Source organism: Molossus molossus, unplaced genomic scaffold (genome assembly GCF_014108415.1).
Source record: "Molossus molossus isolate mMolMol1 unplaced genomic scaffold, mMolMol1.p scaffold_m16_p_40, whole genome shotgun sequence".
Taxonomy (NCBI): Eukaryota; Metazoa; Chordata; class Mammalia; order Chiroptera; family Molossidae; genus Molossus; species Molossus molossus.
This window is the reverse complement of record NW_023425378.1, coordinates 294,868-310,409: the sequence shown is the minus strand read 5'-3', so window position 1 is coordinate 310,409 and position 15,542 is coordinate 294,868. Positions and strand designations below refer to the sequence as shown.

Sequence of the window (15,542 nt, the reverse complement as noted above, 5' to 3'; positions counted from 1 at the left end):
ACAATCATTTATGTTGGGGACCAGTTGCATTACCAGTATTACTTAAAAAAAACTTTGTTTTTTAATTGATATTTTAGAGAGAGAGAAAGAAAGAGAAATAGAGATAGAAACATTAATGTGAGAGAAAAACATCGGCTGCCTCCTGCACATACCCTACTGGGGATCGAGCCTGCAACCTGGGCACATGCCCTGACCAGGAGTTGAACCAGTCCATGGGACAGCACTAAATCCACTAAGCCACACAAGCTGGGCATGAAGTAAAATCTTAATACAGCCCTGGCCGGTTTGGCTCAGGTCTGGCTCAGGTTTGGCTCAGGTTAGAGCGTCCGCCCGTGGACCAATGAGCTTTGGATTCGCTTTCGGTCAATGGCATGGACCTCAGTTGTGATTTATCTCCAGCCCTGGTTGGGGTCATGCAGGAGGCAGCCATTTGATGTGTCCCTTTCATGTCGGTGTTTCTAGCGCGCGCGCGCTCTCTCTCGTGCTCTCTCTCTCTCTCTGTCTCTCTCTCTCTCTTCCTCCCTCCCACTCTATCTGAACAAAAATAGAAAAATGTCCTCAGGTGAGGATTGAAAAAAAATTTTTTGCCCTGGCCGGTTTGGCCAGTGGTCCGGAGAGACCCGGGTTCAGTTCCCGCTAAGGGCACGTACTTCGGTTGCAGTTTGTCCCTGGCCCTGGTGGGTCGTGTGGGTGGCAGCCACTCGATGTGTCCCTTCACATTGATGTTTCTCTCTCTCTCTCTCCCTCCCACTCTATCTGTACAAAAAAAAAAAAAGGAAAAATATCCTCGGGTGAGGGTAAAAAAAAAGAAAAGAAAAAAAAATTTTAATACAGATACTGTATGGGTGCAAAGACAACAAAATCTATCTGGAAAAATTATCTGAAAGAGAAAAACTAACAGAAATTTAAGTAGAAATGTTATGTTGAAATGAAACAGTTCATATGTAGTTTTAATCGACTTTACCAATTCAAAATTGCCATTTCCACTACCCATTAAACACATAAAAATTCTACTTGTTAATGAATAGAAGAATAAGACCACGTGATTAAACATAGACTAAGTTATTAGCATCACATTTTTAAGAATAGATTATATTGTGTGATGGAAAAACAGAACTCACAAATACAATACACAGTCCCCACCAATTAAAAGAATTTTAAACAACAGAAAAGAAATAGAACTAAAAAGTCCTGGACAAAAGTGAGTATAGTTTCCATGCACTTTCATATAAATTAATTATTCAGTACAACATAAGCAATGGTCACATTTAGCTAAATGGTGGCATCAAATTTTAAAACGTTACTATCTCAATGTCTGTTTACAGTATACTAAAACTTAATCAGAGATTCAATTTGGCTATTTTTAGGAAAAAAAAAAAAAAAAAAGCAGGCCTTGAATGTGCAGGTAAAACAAAACAAAACGAAATTATCCTGTGAAAAGAAGGAAGCAAGATGGGAAACACCTTACACTCTTCTCTACCCCAAAATTCCTACTATAATACATCTTAGAGAATTACACCCTGATCAATAATTCATCTATGAATAATCCCATCCTTCTTTTTGTTTAAAATATTTATCTTTATTGTTGAATGTATTACAGACGTTCCTCATTTTTCCCCCTTTTGACCCCCTTCTCCCGCTCCCCTCCTGCCTTTCCCCACATTGTTGTCTCTGTCCATGGCTTATGCATATATACATATAAGTTCTTCAGTTTCTCTCTTCCAACCCCCGACCCCCTCTTTCTTTTGAGGTTTGTCAGTGTAACAACCAATATGTATTTCTTAATCCCTTCACCTTTTTTTACCATTCCCCAAACCCCCTCCCATCTGGCAACCAACAAAATATTCTCTGTATCTATGAGAACGCTTCTGTTCTGCCTGTTCGTTTTGTTTGCAGATTTAGTTGTCGATAGATACGTATTCATTGCCATTTTATTTGTTCTTATTTTTTAATCTTCTTCTTCAAGAAGACCCTTCAGCATTTCATATAATAATGGTTTGGTGGTGTTAAACTCCTTTAGCTTTTTCTTGTCTGGGAAAGTCTTTATATGGCCATCAATTCTAAATGACAGCTTGGCAGGACAGAGTAATCTTGGTTGTTCTTGCTTTTCATCACTCTGAATATTTCTTGCCACTCCCTTCTGGCCTGCAAAGTTTCTTTTGAGAAATCAGCTGACAGCCTAATGGGAACTCCCTTGTAGGTAACTAACTGCTTTTCTCTTGCTGCTTTTAATATTCTCTCTTTGTCTTGAACCTTCTGCATTTCCATGCTGATGTGCCTTGGTGTGGACTTCTTTGGGTTCATCTTGTTTGGGACTCTGTGCTTCCTGGGCTGGTATGTCTGTTTCCTTCACCAAGTTAGGGAAGTTTACTACCATTATTGTTTCAAATAGGTTTTTGATTTCTAGTTCTCTCTCTTCTCCTTCTGGCACCCCCAAGATACGAATGTTGTTACACTTAAAGTTGTCCCAGAGGCTCCTTACACTATCCTCATTTTTTTGGATTCTTTTTACTTTTTGCTGTTCTGACTGGGTGGGTTTTGCTTCCTTATATTCCAAATTGATGGTTTGCTTCTTGGCTTTATCTACTCTACTACTGAATGTGTAAATTATTCTTTATTTCGGTTTGTGCCCCCTTCATTTCTGACTGTGCATCCTTCATTTCTGATTGCTCCCTTTTTATGCTCTTGAGGCCTTCACTAAGTTCACTGAGGTTCTCACTAAGTTCACTGAGCACCCTTATAAGAGTTTTGAACTCTGCATCTGTTAAGTTACTTATCTCCATTTCGCTTAGTTCTTTTCCTGGAGTTTTGTTCTGTTCTTTCATTTGAAACCTGTTTCTTTGTCTCCTCATTTCGGCTGCCTCCCTTTGTCTGTTTATATGTTATTACTTGATGAGAGGTATGGGGCTAGCTAAGACCAGACACTGCTTGTTTGAAAGAATTTAGAAAATCCTGAAGTAGAATCCAAGACACGCCAATCCTATGGTAAAGCCATTGGAAACAGCTTGGGTGGGCCTGAAAATTGGGTGGGGCAGGGCCTCAGGGCATCACGGGGGTGGGGGAGTGGGTGGGGATGGACGGAGGCAAAGGTGTGAGCCAGGGTGCTGGAGTCCTAGATATGGCTACTGTCTGCTGCCCCAGGGAAGGGCTTGCCAAAGGAACAAGGCCTCTGAGGGCATATCTGTCCAGGAGAAAGCTGCCTATCCAGCCCTCACTCCAATGCCAAACAACTCAATTCTTCCCCATATGTCTCTGGTGCCTTTCAAGCTTCCGCCCCAACGCTGGAGCCCAGAAAGAGCCAGTCCAAGTAAGTCTGTGCATGGGACCTTTAAGAGGAGCTGCCTGGGGCTCTAGCCACCTCAGCATCCCTGAGCCTCAGATCCCGCCGGTTTTTCCAGCCAGAAGTTATGGGGACTTCTCTTCCTGGCACTGGAACCCTGAGCTGGGTGCCTGGTGTGGGATGGGGACCCCTCAGTCCCCAGCTAGAGTAAGCCTTCTAATTTTTTTTCACCACATGTGGATGTGGGACCAGCCCATCTGCCTCGTCCTCCTTACCAGTCTGGATGTTGCTGCTTCTTTAATCTCATTGTTGTAGGACTTTCATTCAGCTTGATTTTGAATTATGGTTGTTCTGTAGTTTAGTTGTAACTCTGATGTGGTTGTGAGAGGACACGATACCACATTTACCTACGCTGACATCTTGACCAGAAGTCTAATCCCGTCTTTTCTGATAGAACATCAGTTAACCAATATTTTTGGTCAATGAGAAGGAAGAACAAAAAGCTTCTTGCAGGCTTTTCAAATTATTCCTGATTCCCCATCATACCAACAGAAAGCTACATTATTTTCCCTCTACCAAATAAAGATGAGAATGATGAGCATATGCTTATAAAGAATTTACACTAGGTGGGTCACTCCTGTACTAAGAACATAAGCCACAATGTAGTTCATATGTCTCTATGTAAGGTATAAAAAAGGAACATATCACTTTGATCACAACTGGCAACCATCTTGTATAAAGCTGGAAAAACCAACAGAAAAAAAACACAACAAAGATCCTAGATAATATATCTGAACAGATAAACTAATTACTCTTGATGCCTGGAGTTCCTATGCTATATCCTAAGTTTTACCATTATTTGAATTAACACATTTGAATTTAAAGTACCTATGCTGCCCTGGCCAGTTTGGCTCAGCAGTTGAGCATTGGCCTGCGGACCAGAGAGTCCTGGGTTCGGTTCCCACTAGGGGCATGTACCACAAAAAAAATACATAAATAAAATAAAATTATCTCGTTTTAAAAATATAAATAACTAAAGTACATATGCTAACACACTATAATTGGAAACACCTAGGTGTAACAGAATACCTTAGTGTAGCAGAGGTTCCATTACTCACTAAATGAGGTGAAATTACTTAACCAGTACAACTTAGAAAAATTAAAGACCTCTGTGAGGAAGATAATCTGATTCCCATGTTTATTAATTTTAAATTATAAGTAATTATATAGCAATATATAAGTAAAAATTTCTCATCGTCCCCTGGCCAAGTGTGGCTCAGTGGCTGACAAACGGACCAAGAGGTCACTGGTTTGATTTCCGGTTAGGGTACTTGCCCAGGTTGTGGACCTGATCCTCAATGGGGAGAATGCAGAAGGCAGCTAACTGATGTTCTCTCTCATCAATGTTTCTATCTCTCTCTCCCCCTCTTCTTTCCTCTCTTAAAAAAAAAAAACAAAAAACAATAGCGAAAACAAAACTTTCTTATTCTCAAATAAAACTTCTAATGCCGAAAACTCTCCATAATACAAAAGAAATATTTCCATTAATAAGGAAAACTTAAAAAGCAAATGTCATGATAAAAATCAAATGTAATATTTACACTAAGAGAAATATTAATGTCTAAAATCTAAAACATTCTCATATATTGACCTGGGCCCAAAGGCTAAGGCGATGATTCCATTGGTATGTAGGCCTCTTGGTTAAGGTGACTAAATAACTCCATTTTTATCATCAAGGACCTTCCTTGATATTTTTTCAATAATTGGTTAATTACCCCTAGAAGTAAAGAAATTTTGCCTAAGATTATAGTTGCCCCACATGCAGGGAGGCATTTGCAGTTTGAGTATTAGTAATTGCAGGCATTTGCAGGTTCTTGTGAGCCTGGTGAATAATGCTAATTTTGACTTCTGTAATTGCTGTCTCACACCCACTATTGTACCAGGTCCTCTGAGGTTGGGGGGGAGGGGCAAAAGGAGGATGGGGCTTCTGTCTTTAAAATCAGAAAAGCAAGAAGAATCATGGCTGCTGATCTGAGGGGAAACTATGTACCCCCCCTCCCTGCCCCAGCCTGCTGGCAAGAATAAAGTGCTCCTTTACAATTTGACTGTGCATCTCTGGTTATCTTGCTGACACATCATAACAATATTTTCATGTAAATAAAATCGGCCACAAAAATTTCTCAAAACTTAAAATGCCCAGAAAAAGGAAACTAGATGTACCTACAACATTTTTGCTAACATTAATACTTGAGAGTTAGTTATTCTTTACTCACTCCCAACCAAATAAAAGTGTATACAAGACTGCACCTGTTATTTAATAGAATAACATTTTTTAAAAGTCAGTGAATATTATCTAACCCTGTTCTGCCTTTTGAAGAATATTATAAATATTTTCAATTCATTAAAAGGAGCATTTAATCCATACTTATTTAATAACACAAGCACTGTATTATTTTTCAATTATTCTTTTCTCCATTAATTTTTTTGTATTACACATTTTATGTTTCTGGGAAAAGTTGTTTTGCCCTCACTACATTTCCAGAGAAAACGCATCAAAATGCAAGTACAAAATAATAGTAACATGTTATGAGAAAATTATACCATATTGATTTTCTGCTGTAGACATGTTAACATCTTTGAAAGGCTAATATACACAGTGTCAAGGGATTAAAATCTACAAGATGCCATAGCTGTAGTTCCTCTTCTCAAATCTACTAATATCCCTTAACAAAATCAGAAAAATGCTGCTCTAAACTTAAAAAGAAAACTGAAAAATCCAATCCCATTCTCTACACCAATTGCATTTAACCTTGGATTTGTACCACAACTACACTTAGGCTACATGTTATTTAAACCGTTATAGTCTACTTGCAGTGGTTTTAATACTTTTAGTTGAGTATCTATGTGCCATCGGTATGATTCCCTTATAAATCCATAAAATACAAAAATTTTTAAGGTATTTAATACTTTAAAAATCTGAAATAACTAAGGCACTGAATGAATACAGTACAGAACTAAGGCACTGAATGAAAGAGATTAACTCAGCAGGTCTAGTCTGTTCAAACCCTGCATATTCAAATAAAAGTCTGCCCTTACTCAACTACTGAGAGTTGGTCTCTAAAGCCTTGCAATATCCTGCTTTACAAGTGTTTCACTGTACAGAACCTTGGTATGTCACAATGGTTTATACCGACAGCGTTATTTACGATGGGAGCCAAGACCATATGATAATCAGGTTGACCTTTACAAGGACTGGCAACAAAGGTCAACCAGGTTGGCACTCCATGTATACATGAAGAACCCCAGTATTATACATATAAATTTCCATGGAAAAAGAAAAAACAAAAACAGAGAATCTCACAGGGCCACAGATAGGTATAAGTAGTCAACTTCTTCCATAAACACATGAAAATTACAACTAAATTATGGAACAGTTAATCTGCAAAACCATCTGAAAAATAACTGAACAGAAGTCTTAAAACTAAGGATATACAGAAGAAAACATATGAAAACAGGCAGAAAGGATGAAGACTTGAAAGCCTGGACCTCATCCATGTGTAACAGCTGAGAATTGGGAAAAATATCTTAGCTGCAGAGTTTCCTCTGAGGTGTATGGTATGTCGATCCCAAGTTAGGTTTACCAGCCTGGAGCACCAGTGCTGGAAGAAGGAGCCACATATCTTGTTGTGAAAATACACTTTAACACAAGGCTATAGGAAGAGAAAAAGAACATTACATAATACTTAAGGAATCAATACACAAGAAAATACAACCATTGAAAACACTTATGCACCCAACAGAGGAACACCTGAATATGAAAGTGAATATTGATAGACATAAAGAAAGAAATTGATAGTAATACAGTCATAGCAGGGGAATGTTACACCTCATTAATATTAATGAATAAATCTTACAGATAAAATATCAACAAGAAAAAATGGCCTTCAATGAGACTCTAGACCAGTGGATTCAAATGAGATTTCAGAGCATTACAGCCCAAAATAGCAGAAGCAAAAATCTACAGTCTTTGTAACTTCATAAGAAACATTTCAAGGATAGATCACATATTAGGCTACAAAACAAGTCTCAATAAAAGAGAAGATTGATATCATTTCAAACTTCTCCTCCACAATGAGATGAAACGAGAAATCAATTACAAGAAGAAGAAAAAAACTCATGAGATAAAGAAAAAATTTAAAAGATATCTTGAGACAAATTAAAATAAACACACAAGCCATAATGTAAGAAACACAGCAAAAGCATAAGAGTAAAAATCACAGACTATCTTGGAAACCAAAAAAAAAAAAAAAAAAAATCATATAAAACGATCTAACTTGATATCTAAAGGATTAAAGAACAACAAATAAAGTACACAGTGAATATAAAAACAAATAGTATTGATCAGAGGAGAAAAAACAAAATAAAGTCTAAAAAACAACACACAACAAAATAATGAAACCAACAACTTGATCATGCAAAAAAAAAAAAAAAAAAAAAGATTGATAAACTTTTAAAACAAACTCAAGAAAAAAAGGACAAGATGCAAATGACACAGAACAAGTGACAGCACAGAAATACAAAGGATTATAAGAAAATACCACACACACAATTATATGCCAACAAATTGGGATATTCTGGAAGATAGAATAAATTCTTTAAAATGTACATTTTTTTTAACACTGAATAAAGAAAAAAAAAAAAAGAAAAAACAAGGAAATTTGGACAGATAACAACCAGTGAAATCAAAGGTGTAATAAAAAAACTTCCAGCGGCCCTGGCCAATGTGATTTAGTGGTCTACACACCAAAACGTCGTGGGTTTGATCTCTGGCCCAGTCAGGGCACATGTGGTAGGCACCAACTGATGTCTCTCTCTCATACTGATATCTATCTCCGCCCCACTCCCCACCCCCCCAAAAAAAGAGAAAGAAAAGCACTTCCAGCAAACAAAAGTTCAGGACCAGTGGCTTCATGTGTGAATAGTGTCAAATATTCAAAGTAGAACTAATGCTTTTCTCAAATTATACCCACAAACTTGAGAAGAGGAGGTTCCCAAGGTCACTTTACCAAGCAATTTTATCCTGATTCAATATTGGATAAAGAGCCTTCAGGTCAGGATGGTGGCATAGGTAAAGGCACAACCACATCACCTTCTCTCACAACCACATCAAAAGTATAACTAAACTACAAAACAACCATCACAGAACCGCCTTTAATTGAGCTGAATGGAAGTCCTTCAACTACAAAATTAAATAAGAAGCCACATCAAAACTAGTAGGAGGGGCAGAGGTGAATAGGCGCTACACCCAAATGTAGCAGATAAAAATCAGGAGGATACTTTGGGCTGTGAAGGTCCTCCCTGAGGAGTGTGGGGTCCCTGTACCACACCAGACCCCACAGCTCAGAGTTCCAGTAGCAGGAAGAGAAGTCCCCATCTTTCTGGCTGGAAAAACCAACAGGAACTGAGGCAGAGGGAAACTGAGGCTGATGGAGCCCTAGGCAGGTTCCTCTTAAAGGGTCCGTGCTTAGACTTATTCAAACTTGCTCCTTCTGGGCTCCAGCTTGGGGTAGGCAGCTTGAAAGGCAACAGAGAGATTTACAGGGAAAAACTGAGTTGTTTGGCATCGGGATGAGAGCTGGAGAGGCAGCTTTCTCCTAGACAGACATGCTGGCAGAGCCGGAAAGAAGTGCTGGCAGAAGCTATTGTTTCTTTGGTGAAGCCTTCCCCAATGGGGCAGGCAGAGAGACACCATATCTGGGACTCCAACAACCTTGCTCACACTATTTGCCACACCCTGGTGATTCTCTGAGGCCCTGCCCCAACCAAATTTCAGGCCCACCCAAACTGTTTCCAGTGTCTTTACCATGGGAGTGGCCTGTCTTGGATCCTACTTCAAATTTTCCTCAATTCTCTCAATCAAGCCACATTTGGCCTCAGCAAACCCCATATCTCTCGCAAGTGGCCCCAGCCAGGCTTGGTTCACAACCTGGCTTTTCCTGGGCATCTCCAAGCCCAGCACCAGAAGCCATCTGCAATCACTTTGTATCTTACGCGAGGTAGCCCCGGACAGAACGCAGGCAGTGGCTGACCTGCCACAGAGCCAGCAAACCCAGTGGACAGCTTCAGATCATGTCGAAGCACCACCACCCAACCATCCCCACAAGTGACACACTCAATGAGCAGACTCAGGGTAAAAGAGCCCTGATGAAGTAAGTCTTTCACTATGTGGTGGGCCCTACACAGCTGATCTTCCAAGGGAGTCAGAGGCCAGTGTGCAGTGGGCACAGCCAGTCCCTGCAGCTAATCAGCCTGAGTTAATCCCTCCAATTGATGTGCCAACAGCAATCAAGACTTAATGTACAGTCCACACTAGGAGTGCACCTCAAGGGCCCAGCTGGTGTGATGAGGGAGGCTGTGCCACTGGATCCTACAGGACACTTAAAACAACAGGCCACCCTACAAAGCCTAGAAGACATAGCAACTCTACCTAATACGTAGAAACAATCACAGGGAAGCAGCCAAAAATGAAGAGACAAAGAAACATGTTCCCAATGAAAGAAAAGAACAAAACGCCAGGAAAAGAACTAATCAAAATGGAGATAAGCAATCAATCAGATGCTGAGTTCAAAACACTACTTATAAGGATACTCAAGGAACTTTAATTCCAAGGAACTTAGTGAGAACATCAACAACATAAAAAAGGACCAGTCAGAAATGAAGTATGCACTAACTGAAATAAAGAATAATTTATAGAGAATCAATAGTAGAGTAGGGTAAAGCTGACAAGCAAACCATCAATTTGGAATATAAGGAAGCAAAAAACACAATCAGAACAGTATATAGACAAAAGAATCCAAAGAAATGAGGACAGTATAAGGATCCTCTGGGACAACTTCAAGTGTGCCAACATTCCCATCATGGAAGTACCAGAAGAAGAAGAGAGAGAGCAAGACATTAAAAACCTATTTGAAAAAAATGACAGTAAACTTCCCTAACTTGGTGAAGGAAACAGACATACAAGTCCAGGGAGCACAAAGTCCCAAACAAGATGAACCCAAAGAGGCCCATATTACGACTCATCATCATCAAAATGCAAAAGGTTAAAGACAAAGAGAGAATCTTAAAAGCAGCAAGAAAAAGCAGTTTGTTATCTACAAAGGAGCTCCTATAAGACTGTCAGCTGATTATTCGAAAGAAACTTTGAAGGCCAGAAAGGAGTGGCAAGAAATATTCAAGGTAATGAAAAGCAACCAGCTACAACCAAGATTACTCTATCCTGCAAAATTGTCATTTAGAAACAATGGATATACCAAGAGTTTCCCAAAAAGAAAAAGCTAAAAGAATTCATCACCACCAAACGAGTATTACATGAAATGTTGAAGAATCTTCTTGAAGGAGAACAAAAATATAAACAATAAAATGGCAATTAATACATATCTATCAACAATTGAATCTACAAACAAATGAGCAAGCAGAACAGAAACAGACTCATAGATACAGAAAACTTTTTGTTGCTTGCCAGATGAGAGGGGCAGGGGGATGGGTGAAAATGATGAAGGAATAAAGAAGTACAAATTGGTTGTTAGACTGAAAAACCTCAAGGGAAAGGGGGGTGGGAGGGTTGGAAGAGATAAATCAAAGAACTTCTAACCATATACGTATGCATAACCAATGGACACAGACAATAGTATGGGGAAGGCAGGACAGAGGCGGGACTGGGGAGGAGGGGGTCAATGGGGAAACAAAGGGCAGATATCTGTAAAATATTCAACATAGAGATAAATTTTAAAAATAAATAAAAGCCCTGGCATTTTTACTCAGTGGTTAGAGCATCGGCCTGTGGTCCAGAGAGACCTGGGTTCAGTTCCCGCTAAAGGCATGTACCTCGACTGCAGTTTGTCCCCAGCCCTAGTTGGTTGTGCAGGTGGCAGCCACTTGATGTGTCCCTTTCATGTTGATGTCTCTCTCTCTCTTCCTCTCTCTCTCTCCCACTCTAGCTGAACAACAAATGGAAAAATGTCCTCGGGTGAGGATTATATATATATTTTTTTAATTAGATAAAGAAACTACAAAGTATGAAAATTATAGGCCAATAACTGTAATCACAGAGATGCAATGTCTAAAAAAATACTAGCAAATCGAATGTAGCAATAATAGTTCAATATCCATAAATCAATTAGTGACACAGCACAAAAACAAAGTAAAGAATAATCATACCTAATCATATCCACAGCCACGAAGAAAGTATCTGACATATGATCCTGGCCAGGGACAGCAATTGAACCTGCGACCCAGGTACGTGCCCTTGACCAGGAATGAAACCCCAAAACAAGGCAGAAATGTCCACTTTTCACCACTCTTAGTCAACACAGTACTAGAATTCCTAGTCAAAGGCAATCAGACAAGTAGAAATAAAAGGCATTTGTACTGGAAATTATTTGTATTTTCATTATTTGTAGACAGAGAATCCTAAAGATTCCACCAAAATGCTGCTAGAACTGATAAATGTTGCAAGACACAAAATAAATACTAAGAAATCTGTTTCATTTGTATACATCAAAAATGAACAATAAGAAAGGGAAATTAAGAAAACAATTCCAGCCCTGGCCGGTTTGGCTCAGCGGTTAGAGCGTCCGCCTGCGGTCCGGAGAGACCCGGGTTCGGTTCCCGCTAAGGGCATGTACCTCGGTTGCAGTTTGTCCCTGGCCCTGGTTGGTCGTGCGGGTGGCAGCCACTCGATGTGTCCCTTTCACATCGATGTTTCCCTCTCTCTCTGTTCCTCTCTCTCCCTCCCACTCTGTCTGTACAAAAAATGGAAAAATGTCCTCGGATGAGGATTAAAAAAAAAAAAAAAAAAAGAAAACAATTCCATTCACAATTACATTAAAAATAAAAATAATAAGGTACCTAGGAATACATATATCCAAGGAGGTAAAAGAATTGTACCTGGAAAACTGTAAGACACTGAAGAAAGAAATTAAAGAAAATACACATAAATAAAAGCATATGCTATGTTCATAGCCAGAAAGAATTAACATCCATACTAATTGCATCAACAATTACAAAGAAAGCATCTGATATAAGATCCTGACTAGGAACAGTGATTGAACCTGCAACCATGATTCAAAGCAATCTATAGATTCAATGCAATTTCTATCAAAATATGAATGTTGTATTTCATAGAATTAGAATGAATAATTTAAAAAATTTTAATCAGAGAAGACATCGGATAGCCATAGCAATCATGAGAAAGAAGAACAAAGTTGGAGATACCACAATACCTGATATCAAATTATATTGCAAGACTATAGGAATACAATGTTAAATGTAAGACTTGAAACCATAAAACTCCTAAAAGAAAACATAGAAGAAAAATCTTTAACATTTCTCTTAGCAACATTTTTTTCTGATAGATCTCCTTAGGCAAGGAATAAAAAGCACAAAAAAAAAATGGGACATCAAACTAAAACATTTTTGCACAGCAAAGGATACCATCAACAAAATCAAAACAGAATTGCCAATGATATATCAAATAAGGAGTTAATGTCCAAAATTCATTAAATAATTCAACATCAAACAAAAAATAATACAATCAAAATGGGCAGAAGAGCCCTGGCCGGTTTGGCTCAGCGGTTAGAGCGTCGGCCTGCGGTCCTGAGAGACTCGGGTTCGGTTCCCGCTAAGGGCACGTACCTCGGTTGCAGTTTGTCCCCGGCCCTGGCCGGTTGTGCAGGTGGCAACCACTCGATGTGTCCCTTCACATCGATGTTTCTCTCTCTCTGTTCCTCTCTCTTTCTCCCACTCTACCTGAATAAAAAATGGAAAAATGTCCTCGGGTGAGGATAAAAAAAAAAAAAAAAATGGGCAGAAGATCTGAATAAAGACACCTCCAAAGAGGGCATACAGATAGCCAATAAACATGAAAAGAGGCCCAATGTCACTAATCACCAGAGAATTGCAAATTAAAGCCACAATGAGATAGTATCTCACACTTGTCAGAGAATATTTTGATTAATAACTCAAAAATCAGTTTCTGAGAGAGTGGAGAAAACTGCTGGTGGGAATGCAGATTAGTGCAACCACTAAAAGAAAAAAAACAGTATAAAGTGTCCCCCAAAATTTTAAAAAATAGGACTACCTGTGACACAGCAATTACACTTGTTTTGTTTTTCCCAAAGAAAACAAAAACACTAATTCAAAAGAATACACGAGCCCTATGCTCATTGCAGCATTATTTACAAAAGCCATACTATGGAAAAAACACAGTGCCCATCAGCAGATAGTAGATTTAAAGGCAGTGGTACATTTATACAATGGAATATTACTTGGCCATTAAAAATCAATCTTATCATTTGCAACAGTGTGGATGAACCTAGAGCAGTGATGTTCAACATTTTTCATCTCATGGCACATAAACTAATTACTAAAATTCTGCGGCACATCAAAACATATATTTTTACTGATCTGACAAATTGGATGACTGTTGTGTTGGCTGTTAACACTTTTTATTTGACAATCTAAAAAAAGTGGTCACTGCTGCTGACTAAATAGTCAGGTAGTACATGTCTTAAAAATTCTTGAGACATACCCTCGCTGATCTAGAGGGTTTTATGAAATAAGTAAATCAGAGAAAGATAGATACCATATAATTTCACTTACACGTGGAATATAGGGAACAAAATAAATGAACAAATAAAATGAAAGCAGATTGATAGATACAGAGAACACACTGATGGTTTCCAAAGGGGAAGGATGGGTATAAAGTATAGCACAGGGAGTATAATTAATAATAGTATAATAACTATGTATGGTGCCAGATGGGTCCTAGACTTATCGGGGGATCACTTCATACAATACATAATCGTTTCACCACTAAGCAGCACACCTGAAATAAACAAAAACTAATATTGAATATAAACTGTAACTGAAAAACAAGATGGGGGAAAAAAAAAAGAACCTTGGAAAGACTTGAGTATTGCCCCTGGTTTGCAATAGTCTTTGTGTGGAATCACTCACACATAACTAGGTGAGAAAAATTAAGTGATATCCACCACTGGGGATATTTTCTGGACTCTTCCTATTATATATTTTTCTTTCGACAATTTTAATTTGTATTCTTTTACTGTAATAAAAAGTAACCAGAAAATAATGGTTTTCTAAGTTCACCAAATTACAGGAAATCACTGACCTTTTCATTTAGTGAGTTCCGAGTAAGTCCTATTATAAAGTTTCTTTCTCTCTCTATCCCTCTCTCTCACACACACATATTGGGCACATGCACAAAGATTTTATAATCAAAATAATGTATATGCAGAAAAAAGACCAAACATTCTAAATAGTCACAATTTCACAAACATTGTTTTTGTCCAGAAAATCACATTCTTTTGAAAAGCAATGAATATGAGAGACAAGGAAGCTCCATTCTCATTAAAAAAAAAAAAAAAAAATATAAATTGCAAAATGATAGCAAAACCCAGAAACCAAAAAATTTTAAGTTTTGACATATCAAATTTCTATCAGAAATAAGGTAGAATAACTTAATGTTATTCTTCCAAATGTTTTACAAGTACCAACTAGCAATCAACGAGCCTTAATAAAGGAAAATCTATTCTTTCATTCTACTATGACACATGTCCTCTGAGTAGAAGTGGGTAGATTTCCTGTCAGACCCACAGGAAAGAATAGTTAATAAACAGATCCCAAGTACAGTATCACTAACATACTCTTCATGTCTCTGGAGGCCATTACATACACAATAGTGTTTTACATGCATGCTCAAGTGAAATAAAATAATTCATTATTTCCAGGTCAGAAACCGTGGTCTTAATTTTTTAAAAAACAAAAACCCAACCTGGCAGGAGTGCCTCAGTAGGTAGAGGACTGGCCCATGCACTGAAGGGTCAAGGGTTTGATTCCTGGCCTTAGTTGGAATGTATGCAGAACAGGAGACAACCAATCAATATGTCTCTTTCACATCAATGTTAATATTTCTCCCCCCACTCACCGTTCCATTCTCTCTAAAAAGCAATGAAAAAAAAAAAAAAATCATCTCGTAAGAATTAACAATAAATTAAATAATTAAATCAAATCTAAAGCACTAAAAAGTTATCTTGCAAATCTTAACATCATACCTATCTACTTTGTGTACTGAAATCCAATCCTTTTTTTACCTTTTAGTTCATATCCTAAATTCGTTCACTTTTAAAGTGTTAATATAAATTAGAAATTTCTCAGTATTCTTGACATTTAAATACACATACAA

The 15,542-nt window shown here is 38.2% G+C and overlaps 1 protein-coding gene across 9 annotated transcripts in view; it reads right to left on the bottom strand.

The window, feature by feature from the left end:
* LOC118616759 (lysine-specific demethylase 6A-like) overlaps positions 1-15,542 on the bottom strand; it is a 191,034-nt gene that overhangs the window by 166,978 nt on the left and 8,514 nt on the right. The window lies entirely within an intron of this gene.